The sequence below is a fragment of the Lonchura striata genome, chromosome 5, assembly GCF_050655825.1.
Source record: "Lonchura striata isolate lonStrDom1 chromosome 5, ASM5065582v1, whole genome shotgun sequence".
Taxonomy (NCBI): Eukaryota; Metazoa; Chordata; class Aves; order Passeriformes; family Estrildidae; genus Lonchura; species Lonchura striata.
Genome location: NC_140707.1, coordinates 35,846,404 through 35,863,608, shown reverse-complemented (window position 1 = coordinate 35,863,608; position 17,205 = coordinate 35,846,404). Strand labels below are relative to the sequence as shown.

At 50.0% G+C, this 17,205-nt stretch overlaps 1 protein-coding gene across 1 annotated transcript in view; it reads left to right on the top strand.

The window, feature by feature from the left end:
- Positions 1–8,461, top strand: part of LOC146767323 (uncharacterized) — a 33,220-nt gene extending 24,759 nt beyond the window's left edge. The window contains exon 4 of the mRNA XM_085581859.1: positions 7,052–8,461. The gene's annotated coding sequence lies outside the window, so the exon portion shown is untranslated. The remainder of the gene's footprint in view (positions 1–7,051) is intronic.
- The last annotated feature ends 8,744 nt before the right edge of the window (positions 8,462–17,205 follow it).

Genomic DNA, 17,205 nt, shown 5'->3' with positions numbered 1-17,205 from the left:
AGCTGCAGGATATGCAGGTCCCTAAGATCAAGCACCTGCTGCTGAGTGAAACTCCTGGTAGCAATCCTCCACCTTGCTGAAGCTGAAGGTGCTCAGGGTAGGGTGGCACAGTAGTGCCATTGGACCTTTTGAGTTTTGGATTTGACTGTTGAAAAGACACACATAGAAGAATAAAAGTAAGTTTAAATGAGTATTAGTTCAAAGAGCTGATCATGGCCACCAAACACTTTCTTGAATTGACAAGTCCTTACAATATGTTATATATGGATATTGAGCACATGGATTTTAGTATTTTCATCCTGCCTCATGAGCCAGATATGTGCTTTCTTTCATATTTGCTGCGATCAGAGCAAAAAAGTCCATGTAAACAAACTTTCTTGTCATTCCAAAAGATCTCACTTCCTTCTCTAGAGGGTTTTCTGGACTTTTGGGCTTCATTTCTTACAGCAATGCTGCTCTATCCAGAGCTCTTTTTCTTGGGAAGAAAAGGAGCTACTGCCCATGAACCACCACAAGAAGGATGCATAGCTCACACAGGACCTGTGGTGATTTGTGATTCCCAGCATGGCTTGCCTTGATGAGCAGATATCTGGGATGAGGAGGCCAGGATCTTCCTTCATGCATAGCAAGGTCTCGTACTCCTGTTTTGGAGATCACTTTCCTGAGGAGCATTTGGAAACATGTCTGTGAAGCAGGAGGAAGGATTAACCATAAGCATCATCACTGTCATATCTGACTGAAATATGGGGGCTCTCAGTACTGACACTCAAAAAGGAGGAGCTGTTACAGTGTGTGTCCCATGCAGGTGCTGGGTGCTCCTTAGTCCTGTCCCTCTTCACTGCCTGTTATTTACCTCCACTGCTTCAGTGCCTTTCCCAAGGGCTTAAGGACAGCCAGCTCTTCCCATCAGCAGTGTTGGCACATATGCATGTAGCATTACATAGGAGAAGAAGCTCTCTCCCCAGGCAGAGGGGACACAGCAGTGGGGGTGGCTGGCACAGCATCACTTTTTGGGGAGAAATCCTGACCATCCTTGTTTTTTGTCCAGGACAGTTTAATTGCATTTCCTCAGGGAGAAGCATTTCAATCTAATTCAGCTCTTAATTAACCCTATGCACCCCAAAGAAGCACCATAACCATTTGTAAATTAAATATGAAAAGCATTATTTATCTAGGAATAGCAGCCTAATGGCTGCAGGTCTGATGTTTATAGTCACTAATGATGATGGATATGGGAGAAAGAAGTTGGGAAGGAAACGGAGGGGAAGAGTTTCTTTGCTCTTAAAAAGGTACAGATGTGAAAGGGGCAGAAATGTGTCCCTGGGCCTGGAGTCTTTCCTCCCTTGATTGAAAATTAGTGTGAAAGAAGCACCAGGATATTGGAGGAGCACATTCCCACTGTAATAACCTGTGTTCTATACTGTGTTGTGGCAAGGTGAGCCACAGGGCTAGTGTTGCTGGAAAAAGAGGAAAATCAAATCTTCCTGTCGCAATGGGAAATAGTTCTGTGGCTGATAGGAGCCACAAAGCCACAAAGAAAAATGCTAGGACCACTTCGACCTTTCCAAAGGAGGGCATGAGAGATGAAGATGCCATTAATGGGCTGATGCACTCACCCGTCGCCCCTACAAGCCCTTTTTGAGCCTGGGCTTTACCCCCAGCAGGGTGATTGCAACACTGCTCACTCAACACTGGCTCTGTTTGTTGGCGTCAAAAAGAAAAAAATGAAAATGCCCACAAGCACAGCTGCCTCTTCGGAGGCTCAGAGGGGGAGAGAAACCAGGAGAGTGGCAGGCTGGGCTGATCCCAGCGCGAGGGCTGGCTGGGCAGAAGCTGGCACAGCCGTGGGCCCAGAGCTGCGTGCGAGCGGCAGGAGCTCGAGCAGCCCTGTGAGCCTGCAGCGTGGATTTCCTTAAGGCTTTCCACTTCCTATCCTGTCTCTGCTCAAAGGGTTTGTCCCTCTGAGCAGGCAGGAGAGCTGAAGCCAGCTGCCTGCCTTCTCACAGGGGAGGTTTCTTCCTGGCACAGATGGAGGCGAGGCATTCCCAAGGGCTTAGAGTGGCTTCCCGTGACAGGTATGCAGCTGTAGTGCAGAGGTGGGGGGTGAAGGCCGTGTTTGGGGCAGTTCCCCTGCTATGGGATGCTCTGTCCTGAGATTTAAGACTGTCAAAGGTTTGCAGGCACAGGGCATCAAAGAGGAGAATTTTTGTTGCTGGGAGCTTTTCTTGTGCCACCCTCCTGCTGTGCATTCATTGTCCCATTCAGCAGCGCAGTATTAACTCTTGATAGCAAGGCTTGTTCAGGTAGGAGCTGCTTCTGCATCTCTGGAGGCAGCCCTGGGGCAGGGAAAGGAGCAAGGAGTGAGGCTGGCACAGCAGACATGGGGCAACCTGGCCCCCCAAGTCAGTCAGAGCTCCAAGCACAAGGCACAAATGCACAAAATGTTACCAGTAATAGTGATGCTCTGGGTTATGTGTTTATCTAATACAGCATCGAATCTCACTGAGTTTCTGCCTCAAACAGCTATTTCCTGTGTCAAAACCACCGTTTTTAATCTCACATCGGGTGAAGTGTTTTCCCACCTTATCCCTGCTTTTGTTTCACTGACCACCCCTTCTGCTAGGCAACAGGGAAAACTCTGCTTTCACATCTTCTCTCTTCCCCTAGTTAATTTTTAAGGCTGGGTAGTGTCTCCCCTCCCTGACAGCTGGGGTCCCCATCCCTGGGTGTCCCCCCCTCCTCTTGCTGTCCCCACTGGAGCCTGGTGCCCATCCCCGTGTTACTCTGCACGTCACCCAACCTGTCCTGGCTTCATGAAGTCTTCACAAGCTGCTTCTGCTCTGTCAGCAGGGATTGTGGCCTGAGGTGTTCCTGGGGCATTCTCAGCTTCTTCTGGAGGATGGTACAGGAACCACCCCAGGTTTACAAAAGCCTGCAGGTTTTGTGCTGCCAAGTGCATTTCTTTGCATCAATACAATTTGTCACTGTAGTACCCATCCACAGAGCACCTTTGGGACTTTCTGATGCTCCTTGCTGTATCCTAATGCTCACTAATCACATGAAAAATTTTACACTTGTTCCTGCCTCCTCTCTCTGCTCCTCCATCCAGGCTGTTAATAACACCCTTGCATAGCAGGAAGCCTAGCATGTCTCCCGACTTCACCACTGCTAATCTTCTGCCATTATAAACCCAAACTATTTATCCTCTCTGCTTTGAGACTCCTTGCCAGGTTTCCATGCAAGAAAAAGATGGTGCCTTTTGCCTTCTGGCTAATTAGCTTTTTTAGCAGCAGTCTGGACAACCTTTTGCTGGAGGAGCTCTAAATAAATAGCCACTCCGTTGTTCTGCATCCGCCACTGGGCTGATAACGTTCAAGGAAATCTGGGAGATTAGTGAGACATGGTTTTCCTCTGAGACATGCACACTGGGCTGTATTATGAGATGTTCTGTTTTTAATTATCATTCCAATCAATTTGGTGCACGCAGATGTGCAATTTACTGATCTGTAATTCCCCAAATTACCCCTGGAGGCTTCATTTTTATTGTCAGTGTAACATTTGCTACCAACTATCTGCTGTTTAGTTTTTTTTGGGGGGAAGGCTTTCTTCTTGTTTTTTTTTGTTTTTACACCTTCAGCCATCTGCTCTCCAGAAATCCATTTTGCCTCATTTTTTTCTTTCTTGTTACCTGCTGTAATTTCTTGTTGCCAGGCAAGGTTTTGATTTCCCCATTTGGGAGTACCCCTGTGTGCTGCAGCCGAGCTGCAGGTACGTGGAGCCACTCTGGGCTGTCACAGCGATCCACTCTGCAGCCAAACCCTTTCTGCTATGACCCCACCTGGGCTTCCCCGCTGTAGCAGGCAGACACCGATCCCACTGCAGCTCCACATATACAGCTTAATTAATTAGTGCTTGTAGAGTGCAGCCAGGAGGTTCTGGGGAAGATGAACGTGTCGTAAGTGCCGTCTTTACGGAGAGATGTAATTGCTCCTCTCGGGGAGCGGCTGGTGTGAGGCAAAGGCAGCTCACAGGGCTGGCACAGGCACACTGTCTGTGAGGAGGGGGGCACTGGCTATGCCTCCTCGAGGAGACACAATTTCCTCTCAGGAAATGAGTGAACAAAGCAAAGAAATGCAGCAGGATGGAGATGTCTGCATCTGGCCAACAGCTCTGCCACCTGTGGGGCATTCCCTGTGGGGCCTGGTGCCAGTCTCACAGACCCCAGTCCTGGTCATTCCTGGATTTGTCCATTCTCCAGCAGCCCTGGAAAATCCTTTCCTTATCTGAACCTTGCATTTGTGTCCCCAGAGGATCCCAGAGCCCAGGGTTCTCCTTATAAACACCCACATCTGTGGCTCGCTGGTTACCCACTCAGCACTGGCCTCCTCCAGGAGGTGCTGAATCTCACACTCCTGGGATGCTCTGTGTCCCATGGGCTGCTGCAACCCTCCTCTGCTCTCCTCTGTGGGTGCTTAATTACTAATAACAAATTCCTCTAGCCCTGCTGGAGACAAGCTTGTGGCCCCTTGAGCCTCCCATACTGGACCTAGGCAAGAGACACGGGGGAGATTAAAATCCAGCCCTTGTGATGGTGCGGGACCTGGGCTGCCAGCTCCAGGGGGCAGGGGCTGCCTGAGAGGGAGATTTAAAAAGCACAGTGACCTGGCAGTGGCAATGCATGGTACATTGGAGTTAATCTCCATTTAATTCTTTTTCAGATAATCCAGTCTTGGCTGTGGTCCCATGCTCCCTGACCCCTAAATCCTATTGCCACAGAACCTGTTTAATGGGGAAGATGGTGAGAGCTTCTGTGAAATGTTTGGGGCATCCCTCTGGGCCCCAGCTCTTTGTTTGCCCCACTTGCCTCCTCCATTCCTGCTGACATGGATCTGGCAATGACATACCCCCTTTCTCCCCCTTCTCTTCTCAGTTCTCTTTCCTCCCTCCTGGCTGAGAGAGACCCTCAGCCCCAAAGCAAAGAGCAGGCAGGGAAGAGGGATCCAGCTCCCAGGCACATTTACTGGGCAGCTGTGAGGTGATCTATCTGGCAACACCAGCTAGACACCAGTTCTGTAAGCTTTGCACTGCTTTGGAGAGGGGTGATTGTGATGGATGCAGCTGGAGGGGGAGAGCAGAGCAGCCATCCCTCGTGTCCCAGCTTTCAGGAAGGAGGCTGGTGCATGGCAAAGCAGCCAGTCAGCAGTGGTGATGACATCGCCAGGAGGAAATCTGAGTTATAAATTTCAGAACTAGATGGAAAAGCAGATGAGTTTGCAGTACAAAATCTCCCCCACTGCTCTCCTCCTTGCTAGTGAGCAGGCTGCTCATCTGGGGACCAGAGCAGAGCACAGCCGCCGGGGCTGGGTCCTCCTCGCTTTGGTCAGCTGGAAACACATCCACCTTGCTGTTCCTACTCCATTTGTATTTCCAGAGCAGTGGGGCTGGAAGCATTGCCCCTGGTGTGCAGATACTCTCACGCTGCTGAGGGCTCACTTGAGCAGCTTCCCTGGGTGCGCAGTGAGCAGTCTGCAGCTCACAGCGCTCCTTGGGGATGGGCTCTCTGTTTGTGAGAGATCCACGTAGCTCAGCTGGGGGGGTCACTGCTGGTGCCTTGCCAGGGCTTGCTGGGTTTCTGCTCCAACCCTCCTCTGTGGCTGTAAAGCCACTCATTCATGAACAAGTTGTTCCTGGGAGTCACGCAGTCAAGCAGTGTGGTCCTCTGGGGACAGGAGCCGTGCCTGACTGTGCTCCCTTGTTGGCTTCCCACCATCCTTCTCTGAAAGGCTGGTGGGGCTTGGATGCTGCCATGCCCTGCAAGTTCCCAGCAGGAGCCTTTACCCTCCACTGAATTTGGGAGTGAGAGCACAGATGTTCAGCTCCTTGGAGCCAGACAACAGGGAAACAACCTGTTCCTGTTCCTCTTCACGCTTCCCTGGACTGACACTAAGGGCAGATTCAATAATTTGTGAGCCTGGATAGGAAACAGAAAGGTGAAGTGTCCTGAATTGCCTGGGAAAGTTCATGTCTTTTCTGCCTTGCTCATCACCCTGCATCCCTCCTCAGTGGGAGTAAGGGCACAGAAGACACGGGATCACAGGATAGTGGATTCAGTGCAGGTTCCGAGTGGCTCCCAGGATGCTCTTTTCTGTCAGCTTTTCCTTCAGTGTCTCTCCTTGGCTCTCCAGCAGTGCCCACAGAACTGGAACCCCGTGAAGGTGGTGGATGGCTCTGCTAAAACCATCTTTTGAACGCAAAGTTTTGCAGGGAGGCACCTCATCTCGTGGTCCTTTGCTCTTGCATGCATATTCAGCCAGGAAATGTGCTGTTCCCCTAAGGTGAAGTGGTAGGATATTAATTTTCTGAAGTTCTTGATAAGGTATTGAAGATTAATTTTAGGGAAAGCCAGGGGATATGATGGATTGGAGCCCAAGCTTGCTTAAATATGCAATATTAAAAATTGATCGTTGTCTCTCCTTGTCATACACCCTGTCCTGGTGTCTGGGGCAATCCCACAGTCTGACAAAATGCCAGGAAAATACTCAATAAGCCCCACGCCCAGCTGTGTGCAGATTTTAATAACTTGTGTTGTCATTATTATTTTTTAAATGACTTTTATGAGTTTTTGTTTTGTTTAATGCCTGGCTCTGTTGTGCAGATTAGCAGCTGGGGGCTTGGAAATCCTCTACATGCCAGGCTGTGAGACATCAGCACAACCTCCTTCCCTGTCCTCTCCACCAACCCCAGCCATGGGGGGGATGCTCCAGGTGACTGAGGAGCCACAGTGACGGCAGTCACGGTGGGATCAGGGGCCTTGGCCAGGGAGGCTGGCAGGTGCAGAGGGCTGGTTCAGCCTGGAGACATCCAGAGGTGGTGGATGCAGCATCATTCATACTTTTGAGGTTTCTTGGCTGCAGGAGGCAGCACTTGGTGCACAAGTGGAAGTTGCAACTCAAGTCTTTCCTTCCTCAGTTGGGGCTCATGGGCAGTTAATCCTTTTGCATCAACATGGCATTGTAAGCATGGCATTCACTCTGATATTTCTCACTTGCAGAGAAACAACAAAATATTGCCAAAACATTGAAGTTCATTAAAGCAGTGAAGAACTCGTACAGACATTTTTGAAGTTGGCTGCAAAGTAGGGGTCCCTCTGCAGCATAGAGTCCACAATGACTTCATCAGGGCACTCAGCAGCAAAAGAAAGCTCAGTGGGATTCCCATTCATTCCTGCCTGGCTGAAGGAAGTCCAGGCAAAATCCACCTTATCCACTCTAATCAGAAAGCTGCTGACATTATTTTCCTCCCTACAGTTAATGATTGCAGGAGGAGGGATTTGCTGGCATTTGCACTTCACAGAGAGCTGTGAGAAGAGAAAGCGAGTCCCACAGAGGTTTCAGGGAGAACAAGAGGTATGGTGTAATCTGGTATCAGACTTTTATAGCTGAGGTCCACAAGCAGCATAACAATATTGAGATACTGAAGTGCCTGATGCAACATAACCATCTTCACAGCCAGTTTGACCACTGGCTTCTCCTTTGTTGTTTGGTGACTGAGTCTCAGCTGGACTGCAGAGGCATGTGTGTGGGACCCTGAGGGGTGGCACTGTGACCCATTTTGCCACACAACCCCTGAGATGAGGTCAGCATAAGGAGCCACAGTTGAATACAGAAGAGTAGCATGCTTGAGCAAAGAGCTATTCTTTGCCAAAGGTCTAGTCTTCCCTGATTTGCACTTGGGCTGTAGTAGCACTTGTCCTAATGATTCATCCATGCTCTCCATTGCAGCAGGCTGATGGTGAGGAGTGATGTGTTTCCATAGCTCCCAAGAGCGTGCTTGAAGTGCTGTGACCCTCGTTAGCAGCCCCCGCAAAGGCACAGGTTCAAAGCACTTATCTGGCCAGTTTGAAATAGATGCCAGCTGGCCTCCACAGCTGTAGTCAGTGTGGCCACCTTCTTCTCACCCATGTCCAGAGGTCCAGGAAGGGGGAGGCCCAGCAGAAGGGGAGGAGCACACCATCAGCAAGCCCTAGCTTGCATGGACAAGCAAAAACTGATGACAGGCTGGTGTGTGTGCCGGGGGACAGTGGTGATGCAAGCACTGAGGAGTGGTGCCAAGCACGAGTGTTCCATGGGCATTGGTGACTTAGGATGGTACAAGCCGAGGCCACACTGGGTCACTTTGGATGATAACTCAGGACACAGCATTTTTGTGACTACACATAATGACATGCTAGAGTGTGACTCTCTGCAGTGTGACCCCCTCGATACCCAGCAGCTCAGGCAGGTGTGCTGACGTTGTGCTCTTGTGCAGATAAACCCACCCTGCAGAAATATCAGCTCCTTGCACACAGCAGCAGCCATGGGTGCAGCACTGTGTTCCACCATTGGCAATGCCAGGCAAGGGAAGAACAACAGCAGGAAGGGGCAAGGAGTGGGGTGTTTCTTTTCTCCACCAAATGCAGTTTTATTTCTACGTTAAAAATTTATAGAGCCCTTCATTTAATATTTATAAAGTGAGTGTCTTGGTGATAAATTACTAAGGAACACAACAGGGCAGCCTTACTGCTTGTCTTGGAGTGCTGGATAGGGACTGGGAGCTCCTCTTTCATCCAGTCTGCGCATACCCTTCATCCAGCATCCCTAGTGATATCTCTATTTGTGGGACAGATAGAGATACAGAACTGGGAAGGAGGCTCCTCACTTTTCCTAGCCAAATTTCAGGGTCCCTCTGACTGAGCTGCTTTCTCCCCTTCACCCTCAGTTTGAAGAGTGAGACTGCTTTGAGCCATGAAATGCTATGATGGACCCTGGTCTGGGATCAGAAGGGGCTCCCAGGCAGCCTGCAGCATGTGCTGGGGACAAAGAAAATAGGGGTTCAGGTGAGGCCAGAGAATCACCATGAAGAGCTCTGGTTGGAGAAAGACTGGGTTTCCATGAACTATGATAATATTTTTAAGTGACCTAAGCATCCTTTGAAAACTGGGCTGGATCAATGCTATTAATCCCCCTAATCATTTCCTCTCCAACAAAACATGGAGCAGAACTCCTGAGTTCACAGACAACCCATCAGTCTACTGCCACAGTGTTCCAGGGACTAGCCAGGAGCCCAAGGACTCCCATCCTTGTGGATCTGGAACTATGTGACACCTCCAGTTTTGTCATGGTGTGCTAGAGCCTGCACTCCCAAGGGAAGGAACACAGGGCAGTGAGGAGGGTCAGACCCTGACACTGGGGAAAGCACATCCATTCCACATGGCTCCCCCACCTCTGAGATGGTTGCTCTGGCACAGGGCAGTGGTGCTGGCAGGAGAAAGGGACAGTTATGACATGTTACCCAAGCTCTGTTCTGGACTTTCCATGTAGTAGCCATACATCCCTGAGTTTTCCTGCTGCTGCAGGTCGTACCTGCAGCCAGCAAAATAGTGAAAGCATCAGTGTAGGCAAAATATCCTAAACGAGCTGCATTTCAGCTACAGAGTCACCGTCTGCTCTGGACCAGGTTAAATGACACTTCCCTGGAGCATTTCAGGAACATTTTCTCTCTCGCTCAAGCTTCCTAACTAGGCCCAAGGAGGCAGCAAGGGAGCAGACGAGGTGGCCAAAAGCAATTTCAGCCCTTCTAAAGAAATAACTGGCATGTAACAGTGACAGGAAATTGTGCAATTAGTACAACAGGGCAATGTCAACAAGCTCTTAACGCCAGTTGTTATGGCAACAGCAGGAAAAGCGATGTCGGTGCTGGAAAAATCCAGAGACTGAGAAATAACAACAGCAGCCGCGGCTGCCGGGACAGCTCTGGCTTTGCCTGCGGGGCTCCGGTGCGGACAGCATCCCGAGAGCAGCCCCGGGTCGTGACCACCGCCCCCAGGCCACCCCGGCCCCGTGCTGGAGAGCGGAGGACAGCACCTGATCCGGCATGCAAGAAGCCAGAGCCAGCAACAGGGGCCAGGGAAGACTTTCCTGCATGCAGCCCCACGAAGCTCTTCCCTGTGGCACTGCCCCGCAGGAGGGACAGCCTGGAGCAGCCCCCAGCATCCCTGGACACACGAGTAGAGCATCAAACAGTGGGGAGCTGGCATCCCCAGCTTGGCTCATCATGCCAGTAAAGTGGCAATGAGTGAACTGGTGAGAGAGAAGATTGAGTGGTTTTCTGCTGGCAGAATTATGGTGCTTTGGGTCTGGCAGCACATTCTCTAATCCTGGTCAAACGTGCAGCTAGACATGTCAACCAGGTGTGTCTCATGTGGCTCTGTGGGCAGCTGGCTCTTTTGCATCCATGCCAGGCACAGCCAGGCCTTTCTAGCCCCCTGTGTGCCCCCACTTTGACCCAGCACCTCACCCTCCATGCCCACAGTGGGGTTGGTGCAGGGGAGAGGATGGAGGCAGAGAGCTGCCCTGGAATTAGCTCAGCCCTCCGTTCCTGCCTGAGCCACGCTACAGCTGTGACCTGTACCAGCACACAGACCCTGAGCCACTGGTTTGGCTTTCCAGCTTGAGCATGGAATTGCCTGTCCGAGCTGAGGCTGTCCTCCCTGGGTGTCACCAGCCCAGCTCTGCACTCCTGACTCAGCTATGGTGGGAAGTTCAGCCACCTGGAGAGGCTGTGATTTGTGGGGCGCAGATGGAGAGATCTGTGGTAATGTGAGAGAGAGCTATTGATGCTGGAGCTCAGAGCAACTGTGACACTTACCAGTAGAAAGGCAGGGAATTTATCAACATGCACAAAATGTGCCTCTTTTACCCTGTCCCAAAAATGTCAAAATGGAAAGGATTTGATTTCAGCTCACTGGGGCATGCAGCAGCTCCCTCCCTTCCTTCCTTTGTCCCTGTGCTCCTGACAGCCAGGGCAAGTCCCTACAGCAGGGTTCCCCCAGGAGTCATTCAGACTTCTCTGTGGTTGTGCCCTCTGGCTTACCCCAGCATAAGCCAATCTATACTCCTTTCGCAGCATTGATAGAGCTCTCTTGGTACGAAATTTGGTGTCCACAGAGCAAAGCAAAAGATTCGGGTTACTCCATGCTCCCTTTTTGTGTAACATTAGATCTTTTCTGGACAAAAAAAAAGCCTTTGCAGGGGGAGCAGGAGAAACTGTAAGATGCTTTCAAAGAGAGCCAGGACTGCCAGAGTCACAGAGAGCATCATCCTTTGCAACTCAGCTCTGTTGTTGAGGTCTCGTCTAAGGCTTGAGAATCTGGAGGGGCAAGAGCAGAAGGATGCTGGTCCATGAGAAGCTGCTCCAACATGCCCTCCCATGAAAGTTAAAAGCATACGGCTTCAAAGGGAGTAACATTCTGAGTCCTTTGGAGAAAGCTGAGCAATGGAAAGATAAAAGCACTAGAGAGAATTATGTTTTGTTTAAAACTGTGGTCTTACAGCAGCTTCTGAGGGAATCTTAAGAAAACGTAATGGGATCTCTTAGAAAACAGCAATGCAAGCCTTGCAGCTGGTATAATGAAGACAACCAAAGAATTCCATGTGTTGTTTGTGAAATGTTATTGCCCTTGAAGCAGTAGCTGACTTAGTCATTCAAGTAAGATGTTGGTGTCTGAGTTTCTGAGTACAAGGGGGTGCTTTTCTACCAGCAGACAGCTATGTGTTGTGCTTCCATCTGACCAGACACTAACACCTTTCTTCATTCCACAGAGCATCTTTCCATGGGACCTCTCTTATTGATTTTGCTGGAGCTGTTTGCAGAGAAAACGCTGTAATGTGTCTTTAAGGAGGCACAACTGAGTCCTCAGTGAGGTGGAAGCTTCCAGAAAGCTAATGAGCTCCTAATGAACGTGGCTGATTACCTGATGCTCTTGCCTGTGAAGGCACTAACAGCATGTGTATGATGGTAGATCACTATAGCATAGCTTTGAAAAACCTCTAGCACTGATCCTTCCCAAAGATGACAGAACCATCAGGTCTCTGCACTTCCAGGCCTGGTGGGATGTGATCTGGTGCATCAGTCCACTCTGCAGGTTAGGTCCAGGTGAAGGAGCATGACAGCAGAGTGCAGGAGAGTGGGGATGGACTTGTGCTGCCTCTGCATCCTTCTGCAGCTGCTATATCAATTTCAGAAAGAGAAAACTATTCTAGAGAGGTAACAGGGAGCTTTGATGAGCCTATTTCCCATCCCAGCCCACCTGCTAGGAAACATCTGGAGAGCTTCAGCATGGCATTCCCTCTAGCACAACTGGTTGGTTCCTTGCTGGGGATCGCAGTGAGTATCCTACACTGCCTGTGGCTGTTTTGGTCTCTCACTGGTTTCCCACCTGGGATCAGAAGCAAAGCAGGAGTGATCCCATATCTCACACTGACCCTCAGCTCCATTTCATCCTTGTCTTCTTCCTTCTCTTCATCTGTTTGTTTCCTGATCCCAGGTTATCTGCTGGTGTTATTTAGAACTGAGGGAGGGAGACTTTCTCCCCATCCCAATGAGCATGGTCACTCTCCAGCCCATGCTGAGCATCAGTGGTCAGGAGACACTTTGTCTACTCTAGGAGAGCAGCTCCAGCCTGTTAATACTTTTCTTTCATCCTTGATCTTAGTGAGGTCACAAGGAGAGCAAGTCTCTGATGTTACAAGCAGCCCTGGGACACCTGTGGGAAATCACCTTCCTCCTGAAGACACCATGGATGAATGTTTACTTACATCTGTACCAACTCTCTACTCTGCATGAATACACAGAGTAAAGAAACTGTCTGTTTTGGAGTGTAGCTTGTTTGACTTCCTGAGAAGTGTATCTTAGGGAGTCTTCATCCTTTTTAGGAGGGAATAAAGTGAGTGGGCTGGAGAACACGTGAAGGAAATGTGGGCAGAAGGACAGCACACTGGCAACACAGGAGGCAGGAGTTCTCCAGCAGCAATCCCAAGCTCACCTTGGCACACTTGAGCTCACAGCAGGGAGGGAAAGAAGAAAAATCTTTATCAGGATAGTCAATTCTCTCCTCTTCCTATGCTCCCTCTCTCAAAGACAACCTTGGACATGGCAGCACTGTTGGTGTGCTGCCAGGACACATGGCTGCTGCAGATGAGTGTGACAAAGGCTCTGCTCAAACACCTAGTGCCTCTTTGTGCTGTAGTCTAAACCCAGAAGAGGTCAGAAGCAAAGGGAGCCTGAAATATTGGAAAAGGCTTGCTTCTCCAGCAGGCAAATCTCATCAAGGACTTTTGAATATGAACGGTTACAGTTTGCACTGAGGAAGAATTTGCTGAGAGCACCAGAAATAGGACATAGGGCCTGTTGCCCTGGGGTTTTTGCAAGTGATTTTTGCACTTTTGTGTAAAGTTTTCCAGAGGCTGCAGCAAATCTGCAGATGAGAGGAATGGTGCCCCTGAATCATTGTCTTCTCAAGGGCCAGGAAGCACAATGTGAAAATACATGGTGAAAATAGTGTACACAGTAGAACTTCTCTTAATGAATGGTGCAGAGAGGAGCAAGAAAGGAATCTGATTTACCCATCACCATGTATTTCAGCATCCCAGCTTTTGTGCTTCTGAGGCATGCAACCCGAGGGCCTCTCCTTCCTCCAGTAGTCAAGGTTTTTGTCCTGGCTGTTATGTCCTCTTGCTCCCAGCTCAGTTTTCCAAGTCCTGTGATCAGCTGAGGCTGCCCTCACCACCCCCTACCCCCACCCCCCACCCCCCCAACCCCTCTCCGGACCATTCCTTGGATAATACTTTCAGGAACAAGAGAGAAGTCATAACTTCTCCAACCCTCCAGTGTAAGTTTAACTCCCAGAGCTTCCCCTCCCAGTCCTCTTGCTCCTTGGCCATACTGAATATCTGCTGGTTCTGTGCAGCCTCCTTTGATATCTGCAGAGGAAGCCTTTGCCAGCAGTGGATGTGTCTGATTTTTCTCACTTCACCGTGGCAGCTTTGGAGCTGCTGAGATCCCTGGAGACTCAGCAAGTCTTCAAACAGTCAAAGGAGCTGAGATACAGTCTCCTGAGACATCTGAGCACAGCACAGCATCCGCCTTTTGATACAATGCTATCAGGACATTTCTCTGTATTTCTTTTTTTTTGCAAATCAAGAGAATGGTGCTGGTTTCTCTCCTGCTGTTGTTGGGGGCCGTTGGAGAAGGAGGTGTTTTCATTTCAGCTCTTGAGTCAGAGAATAAAGGAGGAGGAGAAGGTGGGGGAGAGGAGGCAGGAAAGGAATATCTGAGAGGATGACAAGGGAGAGCATCTGCTCATGGCTTTTCTGTGGGGCTGGTCCTCTCTGAGCCATAGGAGGAGGCAGTCAAAGGGCATTGCCTGGTGTGGAAAGAAAAGCCCAACTGGCTGGAGGTGAGCAGTAGTGAAGGGGAGGTGGACAGCTGGAGGCCTAGAGGGGGCTAGGACAACACTTGGCAGGACAGGACTGAAGGTGTCACTGGCTTTGCTGAGCTTCCAACCAGATGCCTTGACCCTTTGGCATATAAACTGATGCGGCACAAGCCAATTTCGTCCTTTCACCCTTGCAGGGATGTATTAGTTTTGCCTCCCCCCAGTTCTGTGAGGCACCTTGTTGTACCTCTGATGCCATGCAAAGCCACCCACAGGGCTTCCTGACCTGTCCTGTGCTCTGCCCTGCTGCCCAAGCTCCCCTTCAAGGACTCGTGGTTCCCTCATCTTGGAAGCCACCTCTGCCAGTGCTTCCTGGATCCCAGTCCCTGCTCCTGCCCTGGAGTGTTTCTCACTGAGGGTGTCACAGGGATCAAGCTGCTCCAATCCAGTGATGCTCCAGGTTATCTGGATGAACACCCACGTTGTCCCTGGGTAGCCCCTGCCAAGCAGCCAGGCCTGGAGCAGGATCTGGCAGCATTCTGCCTTGAGTTGTAAGGCAAATGTATTATTCCTAATCCCCACTGAGCTCCTTCCTTGAGTTTAGCTTGCTACCATTAGTATAAAAAATAGCCTTGGCATACAGTACCCCTCCTGCTTGGCTCAGCTCCAAACTTCTGCCCCACTGGACATCCCAGAGCCTTCTGCAGGAGTCTGCTTCATCCCAGTTCTGCTTTGCCATGCTGTAATTTCTGCCTCAATAAAATCACCTTGAAACCAGAGCTGTGCTGAAGCCCTCCAGGCACACTCCGTGTGCACACAGGTGCTCTCTGTTCACTTTCCTATCATGTCCCTTGGCACCAGCAGGACATAGGATCTTCAGCCAAGTTTCTGCTGTCTTGGTGGGTCATCTCAGCAGGGACCTTTCTTTCCCTTGGAGCTGGCTGCAGGTATGGTGCCACTGATAATAGGCCCTTAAAAGTCTCTCTGTACATGCAGGGAATGCGTCAGCTGTTAATACCCATATTTCCCATACTGCACATACTTATTCCCTGCTTCCATATGCATATTCTCTGACAAGCTTCCTTTCTTCTGCCCGAAGCAGGTTCATTTTTAATTCATCTGTGATTTCCTCTAGCTGCTCAGGTCATACAGGCTCCATGGCTGCATCCCTGCATCAGAGAGAAGGGAGAAATGAAGGATGCTGGCAGACTATGGCTCTCCTCCCCCACCTCTCTGCACTTGATCCCAGCATCTTGAGAGTGCATCTCTCCCTCATTCTCCCCACAGAGGGTCAAAGAGGCTTTTAAGCCCCCCTCACACAGGCATGCACTCAACTCTCCACTAATCTGTGGTGCTATTTATTAACAGACCCAGCAAAGGCTGGGCAAAACTTGTGAGTCATTAATTCAGCTGGAATGATGAGCTAATGAGAGGAACCTTGCGAGCTTCCCTCCCCACTCCTGGTTGTTCAGTGCATATTAATCTTCCTGAGTACCTGTGCCAGCAGCATCCCCAGCAGCTGAGCACACTGCTGCATGTTTGCTTTATGGGCCGTTGTTCCCCGTGCCCAAGACCTCTGCTTGACTTGCTATAGTTCTTCCCAGTGAATTTGTTCCAAACCAGATGATTTAGTGGCAAGTGGAGACCTCGAGATAGCAAGGAGAGGCTCTGCACATTAATGAAGCCCCTGTTAGCACCCGTGTGCTGTCACCTGGGCAGGGCCACAGCTAAAGTCCCCAATTCCCTTTTGCCTGGTGGGACAGAGCATGGTCCATCCTTCTGCACATGGTGAGGGGCTCTGGGGTATGAATTTGTCCAGATGGGCTGTATCACAGCACTTCAGCTGTATAGGGCAGTCCTAGCATAGCTGAAGTATAATTAATTCTGTGCACCACCCAGGGGGCAGTGGGGAGTTTGAATGTGAAGGCTATAAAACTCTCCTGGGTGAATGCATCCATCCTGATTTGAGCTTTGTGAGCTTTCCCAGTTGTATATCTCCTAAAAACATTCCCACAGAGTCACAAATTCCTGTAGAGGAACTGAAAGGCTGCCAGCAAGAGGCTCACTTTTCATACTGTTAGAAATAGCCCACAGCACTCTCGAGATCCATTGACCCCCAGCTGTAAACCACCGACCTGCAGCTCGTAGAGGAAGCAAAGGAGAGGGCAGCACTGTGATTTCCACCCAGATAAAGCTGTGCACTCCAAAGGTACCAGGGCAGGCTATTAGTTAAAAACCCCTGCCTGCCAGTATAAACATGGCCAAGGGCTGCATGGTCCCTGAGATGCTGGGAGCAGGCACTTGTCCAGTCCCTGCCAGGGTCTGGCGCAGGACGAGGCTCGGCACATTATGGGCTCCAGTGCACATAGTCTGCAGCATGGTTTTCAGTTTGGTTTCTCTTTAAAGGAAAATTTCAGAGGTCTGGTGGCTGCCCCCAGTGGAAGGACAACCACTGGGTCTCAGCCTGGGCCAGGAAACAGAAGCAAGTGTGGTTTGATGCCATCAAGCAACAACCCAGTTTTAGGTTTGAGCGTGGGAGGATTCTGCTTCTTCCTCAAGCTCAGATGGCTGCTATTGCCTGAGCCCTAGGAGCAGGATGTATTTAAATATTACTGCTAATTGGGAGTATTTTAGGTCTGTATTTCTCCTAAAAATTAGTTCTCCTGATTGGAATCTCTAAGCCAAGGCGTAAAATAACTGTAGGTTGATAAGCCTCATGTAAATATAAGTACTCACAAAATGCATGTTTATTGCTCTAAAGTTAATGCTGAGCCGAGAACTCAGGAGGCACCCAAAACCTGGAATGAAACACAGCACCAGAATAAGGCAGCAGCAAGGGGCTAGGTGCAGCAAAGCACTGTCCTTGGCTCAAGGATGAGCTTGGTCACATTTGAGAGTCTGCTGAAAAAACCAAAAAGGAGAAAGGCTCATTTTCCACCCTTGTCCTAGCA